The sequence below is a fragment of the Plecotus auritus genome (genome assembly GCF_963455305.1).
Source record: "Plecotus auritus genome assembly, chromosome: 8".
Lineage (NCBI taxonomy): Eukaryota > Metazoa > Chordata > Mammalia > Chiroptera > Vespertilionidae > Plecotus > Plecotus auritus.
This window is the reverse complement of record NC_137782.1, coordinates 136,561,187-136,573,319: the sequence shown is the minus strand read 5'-3', so window position 1 is coordinate 136,573,319 and position 12,133 is coordinate 136,561,187.

The window sequence follows — 12,133 nt, the reverse complement described above, 5'->3', positions numbered from 1 at the left end:
TATAGAGAATTTAGATACTTAATAATCAGAAAAAAGCCAGAAGGACTGTTCTTTCAACAAACAGGAACTGCCTTAGAGTTAGGAAAACTGCATTGTCAAAGGAGGTTGATGAGAAAAATGGGTTTGTGGGTCTGACATTTGTCCTCCTTTCAGTCATTAAATAACAGAACCCGATCAGCTTCGGTGATGAAACTGAACTTCTGTTAAATACTTAATGAGATGAAATTTTCCAGAGAGAATTAATCAAGAATGAGTTTAATTCTATTCCAATTAGGTGTGGGTTAAACAATGCACCACATAAAAATTCAAACCAAACAGAGATAAAAAGGGAGGGGTTGCTGACAGCACCGAGGTAGGGAATGTCGCTGGGCTCATTACTTGGCAATAAAACCCAGTGAAATCGCACTTGGACAGGGTTTAATACTATCCCAATGAGGTGTAAGTTCAATGTCACTTTTCCTCCTACTAGAATCTTTGTTTTCAGGAAGCAGACAGAGGGTTAAGGGTGACATCTGGAGACTGTTGGGTACAGAGCAGTTAGTGAGATGGGTGTCTTAGTTTGGGGTCCCCAGAAGCATGTTCTAAACAAAGATTTGTGGACAGGTTGTTCATTTGGAAGATGATCCCAGGAAACATTGAAAGGTAAAGGAGAAGGGAGACAGGGGAAGAAAGAATGGCAATAAGGAATATGTTATCAAACAGTTACCACTGAAGGGAACTGGGGGTTAATCCCACTGTCTAGACATCCTTGGTCACCCCAACTGAGATGCAAGGAAGCTGGGCCTCCACCAGTTTGTGGGCTGTTTCCAGAACATTAATTCCCCTTTTCTGGCTCCCAGGACTAATATGTGCCCCCAGGTAAATAAAGACTCAAAGAGACAGAGGAGCAGGTGTGTGAAAGAAGCAGCCTTTGGCATGAAGAAGTGAGAGCAAAGAGAACACAAGCAAGGCATTCACAATGTCGGCCACGATGGACAATATTGAGAATGCAGCTTTTAACCATCCATCCTAAACAATAGAATGATGATCAAACAGCATACACATAACAATTCAGAATAAGGGCTTAATTCACGTTTACAGATTTCTATGCAGTGGTCTTGCTGAGAACTGGAGGTATACCAACCTACCACATTTCTTTCTATCTGCCTTCCGGGCAACTCAGTCACTGAATCCAGGAAGTACTGTTTCCTCTGACTAGCCAAAAATGTGTTGTGCTGAAAACTTCTTCGTTTTATTCCCATTCCCACTCCAATGTTCAAAACTCTATTGTGGGTTAGCAGGTGGGTCTGAGTCATGGGATCCCACCGGATCTGGCCCACCAGAGGTAAAGGGAGAAAAATAATTTGAATATGTTAAGAGCTGGCAATCACCTGACCTTGTTGGGGTTGGGTCTCCTGGCTCTTTTGCCATTATTAGCTGCTCTGCCCCTGCCAACCCAGGCTATGCCGTGTCCTCCAGACCCAACCAAAAGCATGGATTCTTTAACAGCTAGCTACCTGATGTTTCTTTCTAATAACCATGTGATCAAAGAGTTTCTCACCAGCATGAAAGTCAAAAATGAGCCAGAATCTAGGGTTATGGCAAAGAGAGGTTAGGCACTGTCTCAGGTAAGTGAAATTCAAAGGTAGCCATTTCATGTGTAATTCTTTGACATGGCCAAACAAATACATCTGCTAAATGTTTGGGTTTTAAAAAGTACTGGTGCTGTGCAAAACCAATTAATCTCACACCATCCCTTGCCTTCTTTTCATAGGGCCGGATTTTGTGTGAAAGAGTCAGGGAAGGAAGCAGTGTGGGACGGGGTGGGGCGGGGGGTGGGGGGTGGGCGGGGCTGGTGGCACATGAACCAGGCTCCTGTGTTTGCTCCATTTGTTTACTTGAGGAAGTACCATCAATAAGACTGCCAGGGGCTGCCGCTTCTCTGAGAACTCTCTTGTGTCTTACTGCCCTGCCTCTCAAATCTTTGCTTCATCCCTTAAAGTTAGCAACACATTGTGGTATTGGGGGCAATGAAGACATCTGAACCATAACAGTATCTCTTTTTCGTTGATTTTAGAATGCCCAGAAATACCTGTGACATTTCTAGTGCTTTTTTAAAAAAATACTTTCATTACAAGACACACATTAAATGCATTATACTTCCTTCCAAATTATGATTTTTAGAGACAGAATTAAGGTAGCCTTAGAATCTTATCCAGTTCTGGAAGACTTTAAAAATTCTCTTTATGGACGTTTCTGATTATAAAAATAATTCACCTCATAAAAATTCAAACAAAACAGAGATCAAGAAGACTGTGTGAGTCCCTTGTGGTCAGGGTGGAGGTTATGAGCAGCACAAAGTCGGGAGTGTCAGCTGTGCCTGTCACTTGGCAATAAAACCTAGTGACCTTGCACTTTGACAGGGGCATTCATATCCAGATGGCTTCATCAGACCGGCCTCTTTCAAACACTTCGCCTCCTGGGAATGGAGAGGTAGAGGCAGCAGGCTCCTGGCCTGTCCTATTAGACGTGTCACGCGCTGTCTCTCCATACATGTTCACTGAGTGCCAAGCACTGAGAAGACATTGGTGAGCAGGGCAGACATGGTCCCTGCTCGCCGTGGTCTCCCCTCACCACTGCCGGTGGTGAAAGAGATAGACCTAAATAAAATAGCCACACTCTTCAAAGCACAGTGATAATCAGCGATGAAAACCAAGAGAACATACAACAAAGGACTCTGCCCTAGAGTGGGGGTGAGGAAGACTCCCCCGAGGGAATAATGCTGAGGTCAGAAGGAGGCAGCATTAACAAAGGGAAGGGGAGCCATGGGCATTGCAGGTGTCAGGAGCGGTGTGTGCAAAAGCCCTGTGGAAGGAGGGAATCTCTGCCTTTGCAGGGGCCTGTGGAGCTGGGGAACTGATAATGGTGGACACTGCCGTTGGATCAGACAGGGCTTATCAGCCGGGCTTTAAGAGTCTGAGAAAGCTCAGGAAGGCTTAAGCAGGATTTGTGAGCGTGTGGATGCGTAGGAAGTGGGGATGTGTTCATGCGGGTTGCAGCTGGAGGGAGGAGTAGGCGGGGAAGAGGAGTGGCAGCATTATTGAGGGGCGCACCCCCAGCTAATGGGCTATTGCAGTTGTCCTGGCCAGAGCAGACGAGGCTTACCTGAGGCTGGCATGCACCTCCAAACCCTCTTACAGCTACAAACAGGGCATTACTGTTTCTGCTACTGGCTTCCAGACGCCAGTCCACCGTGCCAGCCCAATTGTATCAGCTCCCCCGAGGGAGCTTCCCGGGCTCCTGTACCCGATTCTCCTTTAGCAGGAGGGGCCCAGGAATCGGCAGTGTCCAAGCTTCTTCAGGTGACTCAGATGTGCATCCGCTTTTCCCATTCTCCATGAAGATTTGCTTACAGAGAGCACTCAGGTTAATCCAATTCTACCATTTCTAACAGTATGATCTTAAGCAAATGGCTTCAACCTCATCAGTCTCAGTTTCACCATCTGTAAAATGGATCCTTTTCCTTTTGGGGGCCTCATGGGATTGTTTTGAGGATCTAATGAGAGAATAAACTTGAAAGCATAACATAAGTATCTGATATTCTTTACCTGAAAACAAACAAGAGCTTTCAGTGTGGAAAAGGCATTCAGATTTCATTACTTGGTTCTTTGGTCCTTTTTTTTCTCAGCTATTTTAGATTGTGAAGGCTTTCTAAAGGCACTGATGCTTGGTCCCAAATGCCCCCTCCCAATTCACTGAGGTGAGGGTTTCCTACTTCCTTCCTTCCCTGAGTGTTTTCCCTCCTTCCAAGCAACGCTACCGTTTCCCCTCTCGCTTGCTCATGTGTTCATCACCACTATGGCCAGTATAACTGCTCCCTCTGCCTCTGGCTGTACAGCGGCCAGCATTTGCTATGTGCCAGGCACGGAACTAAACTCTTTACACATATTACAAAAAAACTACCCTTAACACCCCCTTTTAAGACATGAGGAAACCGAGCTTTAAAGAGGTCAAGTAATTTACCAGCAGTCACATGGCCAGAAAAACAATGAGCTATTTGAACCCATTATCCACTCTGTTACACTGTCATTTGTAGGAGTGCAGGTTGGGGGTCCTTCTTCCCTGGGGCGTGGCTCCCAAACCTAGGGTGGCCTTTATTTCCATTTTCTACCTGACTTCTTGATCTCTATGTCCCAGAGCTTTGACCAGTAAGCTCAAACTTCACCTTCACCTTTCTTCCAGAGGAGCAGGTACCATCAGGCAGTGGTGACTCTCCTGGTGAATGTGGATTTAACCTTCGGCCTCAGTAAGTCAGGGAGATGCTCATAAGGTTGTGAGCTTCCTGGGGACAAGGACGCCTCTTGGTGTGAATCACACAAAGTAGGTGTTTGGTAGTTTGTTGGCAAGATGACTGAGGGAAAAAAAGCATTTATCAATCTAGTACTGACGTCTAACACTCTGCTTTGGATTAGCAGCGTTAACTTAGAAGGTGAGTGCTTTACAGTGTATACCATGCAGCAATATAACATGTATCCCTGGAGATGATTTTTATCCCCTTTTAAAGGAAGACAAAACTGAGGCTTGGGAGCGTAGATGACATGTGCTACTGTGGAGTGATTTGAGAGCACTAGAACTGAAGTCAGACAGATGGGTTTGAGCCTTGAACAAACTATTTATCATGTGGCTGTATGCACTGAACTAGGCATTTATGCTCTAGAAACTCCGGTTTCCTTATAGGTGAAATGAAGATGATTATAGCACCATTTGCATAGCATTTTCTTAAAGATTAAATGAAATCATGCATAAAGGTGCCAGGCACATAGTCAGTGCTCAGTAAATATTGGCTCTTGCTAGTGGCCCAGAGCTGGTGAACTTGGTCATCGGATTTCAGTTGTATGTTCTTTACCCCAGATTTGAAGTCTGTGTCCGGTATGTTTATATTGAACAAATATGTGGCAGAATATTATAGAAGAATTTATGACAATATTTACCTAAAGAGTTGGCCTTTAACCTGATGAAAACCAAAAGTAGGCTGACCAGGGAGAAATACAGTAGGTGTCTTTGACAAACATGGGTCCTTATTTCAGACCTAGAAAGGATGATCCCTGCTACTTACAACTACAGTGTCCACCATAGTGACCCTGGCTTGTTGTTACCAACTGATTGCAGTACTTACCTGAGGCATTACTTGAAAATAAACTGTCATTCACTTATTCAACATTTATTGGGCACCTACTGTGTGGCAGCCACTGTGCTGGGAGTTGAGACTGTAATGGTGAGCAGAAAAGACAGAGTCCACAACTGTGTTAAGTTCTCATTCCAGTAGGATCACTGGAGGAACACACCCCTTGTGGGACATGGGACTACTTGGGCAGGTGATGACCAGAGTCTGTTATGATCCATTTTGCTTACAGTGGTAAAGCTGTAAGCGAATCCCAAAGTCCATTTCTTCTTGGAGGAAATACAGACAAGAACTGATCGTAGAAATAAAACCAGAGAGGAGGGGTCCTTCTTTGGCTGGGATCCCAGGACCTATGAAAACATCCCCCAAAGGCAGATGCCCTCTAACTGGAGGGAGAACCGTATGCCTTGTCCTGATCTAATCTGACTGTCCATCCTTTTAAATGTTGTCTCAAAGGATGTGTATTCTTGGCTAGATGGGACAGAAAAGGAAGCTCCTTTGATTTTTCATGATGAGACTTATTTCCCTTCAATGTAGATTCACAGAGAGATGGTGGATTAGTACAGAGATCTAAATTATCCAGAATTAACAATGGGAAAGGTACAACAACATTTATAAGAGGCTAAACAACACTTACGGTCTTAGCCTCTTAGCTACTTATATAAAGACAATCAGAGGTTATTTTTAGGTCTTCTTCCTCAGCAATGTGTTTAGTTGAAAAGAAATGTGTTAGCACATCCAGGTCATATTTTCTGAGTGTCCCAGGCCCAGCACTGGAGCTGGCAGAAAGGACCTAAGTATAATTTGTGTCGTGCCTTTCTATTTGTAAGATAGGACTTGCCTCATAGAGTCAGCTTGGGGACCAAATGAGACCCCAGTGCCTGACATGTCACAGACATTTGCTAGCCATTTGTAGTGGATGCCTGGTGTTGGTCTGTCTGGCACTCATATCTCCTTTGGAAAACAGTCTCCCTCCCAAACCACATGGCCTTGGTGGTCATACTGGTAGAACCCAGACTGGGATGGTCATGGCACCTTTTCTCGCACCTGCAGCAGGAGAGAGTCAGGCCAACATGCAGAGATGAGAGATAGATGGACAGAGAGAGGATCCTGACCTATTTAGAACCAGCTTTAGTCCCTAACTCCAGGTTCCTACAACTTCTTATTCAATTCTGTAAGCACCTAGGGCCCAATCACAAAGGTGAGCAACAAGTCTGAGTTGAGTTTCTATAACTTACTGTTGGGTTCATGAAGATGTGAGGGCATGAAGCTGTAGGTCCACATGACAGGAGGGTGGGGTGGGGCAGTACCCTTTCAGGTGCCCACAACTGAGAGTGTTCTCAGTGCATCCCTGGGTCTTAGTCACTGCCATTTACACAGGCTGCCGAGCACCTCCTCCCATCCTCCTCTCATGTGTCCCGGCTGGCTTATATCATGTGGCTTACCATCGAAAGTCATACCTGCCTTCTGAGTCTCAAAAACAAATAAGCTGAGAACTTACAATTGGGACTTAGTGATAGGAACCTCTCACTCGTTTAGACGAGTGGCTGAAGGAAACCAGAGTGGGCATAATGAGAAGTGGATGTAAACTGGAAAATAGATATTAACCCCAAGGAAGTTTCTGTGTTCTATTCATCTTTGGACCCCACAGGGGCCGAGTACAGCATCAGGTATAGCAGGTCCTCCAATAATCCTGTTTCATTATAAAGTTGTTTCATTATAATGTTGATGAGATGCCATAGGAACTTAACTCTTATTTATATCAATTAGCCTATGATAAATTTATTGGTTTTGTTATGTTATTTCCCTTGAAGTTGAAGAACCTATGGATGATGTTAAGTGATAACTTACTGTACTTTATTAAGTTCTTTATGAAGGTCTTAGTAAAGGGGATGGAATCTGACCAGGCCCATCTTTAGCTCCTTCTGGTTTGAAGGCCATGCTGTTTGAGGTCCTGTGGGGCACCTTGAAAAGGTGCAAAACCTGCCTCCTGCCTGCCTTCGAAGAGCCCCACCAGAGAGAGGGAGGTGAGAAAAGTGATATGCTGGGGGGGCCTGCAAGTAGGAGAAATGGTTCCATGTCCACCGGTGGTGCTCTCCACTGGGAGGTTGGAAAGGCCGTGAGAGTGGGTCTGGCTCAGTTTCCAGAACGTGGAAAGTGGAGTGAAGATCAGGCAGCTATGGGTCCAGGTAGCAAGAGCTTTAGATGCTGATGCTGATGCTGCAAGGTCAGGGAGATAGGACTGAACAGATAAAATAAGTTCTCGGCAGGCACAGGGAACTGTAGCAATTAGGAGGTGAGGGAGGGTCATGGTGCAGTTTTGCTAACATGCTCAGTTTTGTTGACATAGTAGCATTTGAGCTGGACCTTGACCAACTCAAATGGGATGCAGGGTGAGGGGTGCCCTTTGTGGAAATGGAGTGGTATGGGCAAAGTGTGGTCCCTGACCAGCAGCATCAGCATCCTTTGAGAACTTATTAACAAGGCAAATTCTCTACCCTCTCCAGATCTATTGATTCAGAAACTCTAGGGGTGTGACTCAGCTGGCTGTGTTTTAACAAGTCCTCCAGGTGATTCTGATGACTGGCCTAGTGCAGACAACATGCAGACAGCACCTGAGGGGGCCAGGCAGGCAAGCCAAGCTGGCATCCGATTGCAGGATCCTAAATACCAGATTCTAGGGCATTTTCCCCATAGCATTGAGAAGCTACTAAAAGTGTTTGAACAAGAGCCATTCATTCATTCATCAAATAATAATTATTGAGCATCTATCAGATGCAAGGCCCCACACTGGGCATTGGGGTCCAAGAGTAAACACACATTAGTTCAAGGCAGCATTTTAAGAACAGGTTTATTTGGAGACAGGATTGCTATTGTCTGTCTTTGATTGTTTCTTTGCTTTAACTGATTTACTAATGGAACATACGCTATTGTGCTCTCCATAAACAAGTCTGCTGCTTGTCTCTGCCATCACAAGTTTGCTGCTAGACCTTCACCGGTTTCAAATACTGGTGAGGTGAACTGATGGAGGGAAAACAGGCAAACACACACAGAATGGAAAGAAGTGGGGGGTCAAAAGGTACAACCTCCCACTGATGGGATAAATAAGTCCTAGGGATGTAATGTACAGCATGGAGACTATAGTTAATAATACTGTATTGTATATTTGAGAGGTGCTAAAAAAGTAGATATCTTTTTCTTTTAAGCTTTTTTTTAAAAAACATGTTTTTATTGATTTGAGAGAGAAAGGGAGAGGGGGAGAGAGAAACATGGATTGGCTGCTTCCTGCGTACCCCCTACTGGGGATCAAGCTGGCAACCCAGGCATGTATTTGCCTTGACTGGCAATTCAACCCGGGGGCTTTTGGTGCATGGGAAGATGCTCAGCCAAGACACACCGAGAACTTTTATATCTTAAAAATTCTTATCACAAGAACAAAAAGGTGTAACTACTAGTATGTGTGGTGGTAGGTGTTGGCTAGACTTATTGTGGTAATCACTTCACAAAATATACATATATCAAATCATTATTGTACTTCAAAACTAATTGACTTTTCTATGTTAATTATCCTATCTAATAAAGAGGGAATATGCTAATTGACTGCCCTCCCCTCAAAGATGGCGGCACCCACAGCCACAAGATGGTGGCGCCCAGTCCCTACAGCCCCGCTGGGGCGGCAGGCCTTGCTGCGCGCCTGCCTCCAGAGTCCCCCAGTCCCCTCAGCACCCCAGCCGCCCAGGGCCGGCCTGAGGCGCAGGCAAGCCTTGGATGGTGGCTGCCTAGCCGCCCAGAGCTGCCCGAGGCTCAGGTAACCAGAGCCAGCCAAGGCTTGCGCTGCTGGCAGTGGCAGCAGCAGAGGTGTGATGGGGGCATCACCTTCCCCTGAAGGCCCGGTCACCTCCCACCCCTGAGGGCTTCCAGACTGTGAGAGGGGGCAGGCTGGGCTGAGGGGACCCCCCCCCCTCCAGTGCATGAATTTTCATGCACCGGGCCTCTAGTATCTCAATAAAAAAATAAGAAATGAAGGGGTGAGACTCAGTGGGAGAAGGCATTTTCTTTCAGGTCTGTGCTGCCTTCCAGAGAGCTGCTGTGTTACTGAGTTCTCAGGTGGACCTGGCAGCCTTTGACCTTGCTATGAGAGGGTCAAGTAGCTCCAGGTGTTTCTGTGTTTACCTAACAGTTTCCGGAAGCTGTGGGCAGGGAGGGTGGGGTAAAGAGGGGAGGGGAAGAGAATGAACGAGGCAGGCTGTGGGAGGTTCTCCCACATCAATTCTGCCCATTGCTGGAGGAAGCTGGAGTGTGATTTCAAAGACTTACAGGTCTTTTTATCTGGATTAAATGAAACAGGCCAATGTGCTCTTCTGTGAGGTAGACATCCTCAGAACGCCTTTCAGCCCTCTTTCTGGTTTGAACAAGGGCCAAACTTGGGATGAGGATGAGGATGCTGGAGCACCTCCTGGTCCAAGTTTCTGGCCACACAGCTCCTCTGGGGTTCCAACCAGGAAGGCTGAGGCTGGTGGGTGTGGCCCTCTGCTGGGGCCATTCAGGAGAAATGAGTTCAGGCCAGTGATGGACACATCAGATGGCAAAAGACAGGATTCGGAGGAGCCCCAGGGCTGTTCCAGCTCGAGCTTTGGCTCCCTGGCCTCTAAGAAAACAGATTTCTGATCTCCCTTCGCCTCTCTGTCTCTCGTGTCCACACCTTGTCAGGATCCCTGAAAGATTCCAATTTCTCTCCTTCCCCAATAGAGCAATTGTCCTCAGCTTCACACCAGATCTCAGGGTACAGAGGAAAGGAATAGAAAAACAGAGAAACCTCTCCTTGCCCAGCATTGCCAATGCCACCAGCCCCGGGTCCAGTTTCCTTGTCCTATGTTGGACAATACTGCACACAGCAGACTGACTGGCGCAAGACCCTCTCCTCATTGCTTCCTGGGGATCATTTGTAGGAGACCATCATTTCAGAGAGCGAGCACCACTTTAACATATCTGTAGGCAGCGCCCACTGTCATCTGCATCACGGATCTTATTTTAAACTAATTACATTACCGAGGTGTGGGTGGGAGGGAGGAGAGGGGATAATTATAATCGGGGAGATTTTTTTTTAAAGACCTGGTTTCAAAAGTCTCAGACTTAATTTAGTCAATTTCAATTACTAAATTAAGTAAGGAGAGTTACTAAGCTGAGGATCGTTTGCATTATATCCTAATTACCACTTAATTTCTACCCGAGATCATCAATAGAGATTCTGGGGAATATGTACTCGGAATAAGTGATTGATCCTAATGAGGCCTTTGTTCTTCCTGAGCCTCTCTGACGAAGCTATTCCCTCCCTCGTGGAGAGGCACAGAGTTTGCCAAGCCGGGTGGAGACACCTTAAATTAGAAACGGGGCGGTGAGGAAATCAAGAGGGTTTCAAACTGGCTTCATCCCTGGGGGGAGAGGATGTCACACTCACCTCTGGCTCCCTAACACTCTCCATCAGGCGTTTTCCCTCTCCCCTGGCACGCACTAGCTCTTCGGGCTGTTGTGAATGATTCCATACCTGTGCCAGCCACAAACGTCCACCTTTATTGGTTGGCAACAAAGGACAGCCTTTCGGGCCTTACCCTTGCAAATAACGGGTGTCATCATAGATCTGCCTGCTTCCGCTTTTCCTGCCTCCTTTCAAGAAAGTGCATCCAGCGGTCCCTGCCACTGGGTCTTTACTGGAAAAGTTGTTTTCCAAGATCATTTAGCTCTAAAAAGGTGATGAGCCCACAGGGCATTCGAGACTGTGTGTGTGTGTGTGTGTGTGTGTGTGTGTGTAAGATCCAATTTGTAGGAGACAAACTTCTTTTTTTTTTTTGCGGGGGGGGGGGGGGGGGGAGGAGGGAGGGGAAAGAGAATACAAATCTCCTACCTCAATCTTCAATGCCCATTGTTCTTTCCTATGGTACCTCCCACCCTGCAAGGCTTTTCAAAGCACTGGCTTGTGTGTTACCTTGAGGCTCAGAGAGGTTAGGTGACTTGACCAAAGTCACTCAGTTGGAGGTGACAGTGGAGATTTAAGTCCAGGTCTCTCAGTCCCCTGTTCCTTCCATGACAAACCACCTCCCATGGGCTGTCGGCAGCCTGAACATTCACCCCATCTGTGGAGGTCGAGGTCTGCATCCACTACAGCAAGTTGTCCCACTTAAACTTTATTTCTGAATATGTATATTTAAGCGAGAATATACCAGAGGAAGGTGTGTCTGTTTGGTGGAGAACGGTGGAGAGAGTTGGGAGAGAAGAGAAGAGTGGAGCCAGCAGGGAATGTTTCCAGTTTTCCACTGGATGAGGCCAAGGCCCAGGGAATCAAGACAAATCCACGATTCTCTTGACATTCTGAATGTTGACCAACTCCCTGCTCTTTGCTCTTATTATTCCCCTGGGATGGTTTCCAAGCGTGGAGGAGTGTAAGCTATGGAAGTGTTTGTGTTTGGGGGATGGGGGGGATAGCAGGACAGATGCTGTGAGGAAGGAAGGCATTTACAACAACGGTCCAGCCAAGCCTTGGGGTCATAGGGACTGGCCCAAAGTAGGAAGTGTCCTCTGAGCCTCCTGGATATTGTAGCTCCTTCTGCAATACCCTCTCATGTTGCAGGTGGAATACTCTGGTTAAATGAACAAAATTTTAGAGCTAAATAACTGAGTTCAAATCCCACCTCTGCTAATTAGCTGAGAGGTCTTGGGTAAGTCACTTAACCTCCCCAAGAATCAGTTTTCTCATGTAGTATAAAATGAGAATACTAATATCACTCTCTGGGCTGTTCTGAAGTTTAAGTGAATCATCTAAAGCAAATAGCAAGCGATGGCTTTAATCAAAGCCACCTCTACTAATCTGTGGAGAGTTTGAGGCAGTCAAGGAGTGGGAGGATGAAAAAAGGGGACTGCTTGTCCTGAAAAGACACTGGCGAGGAGCTGGAGCCAATTGGTTCAGTGACAAAACAG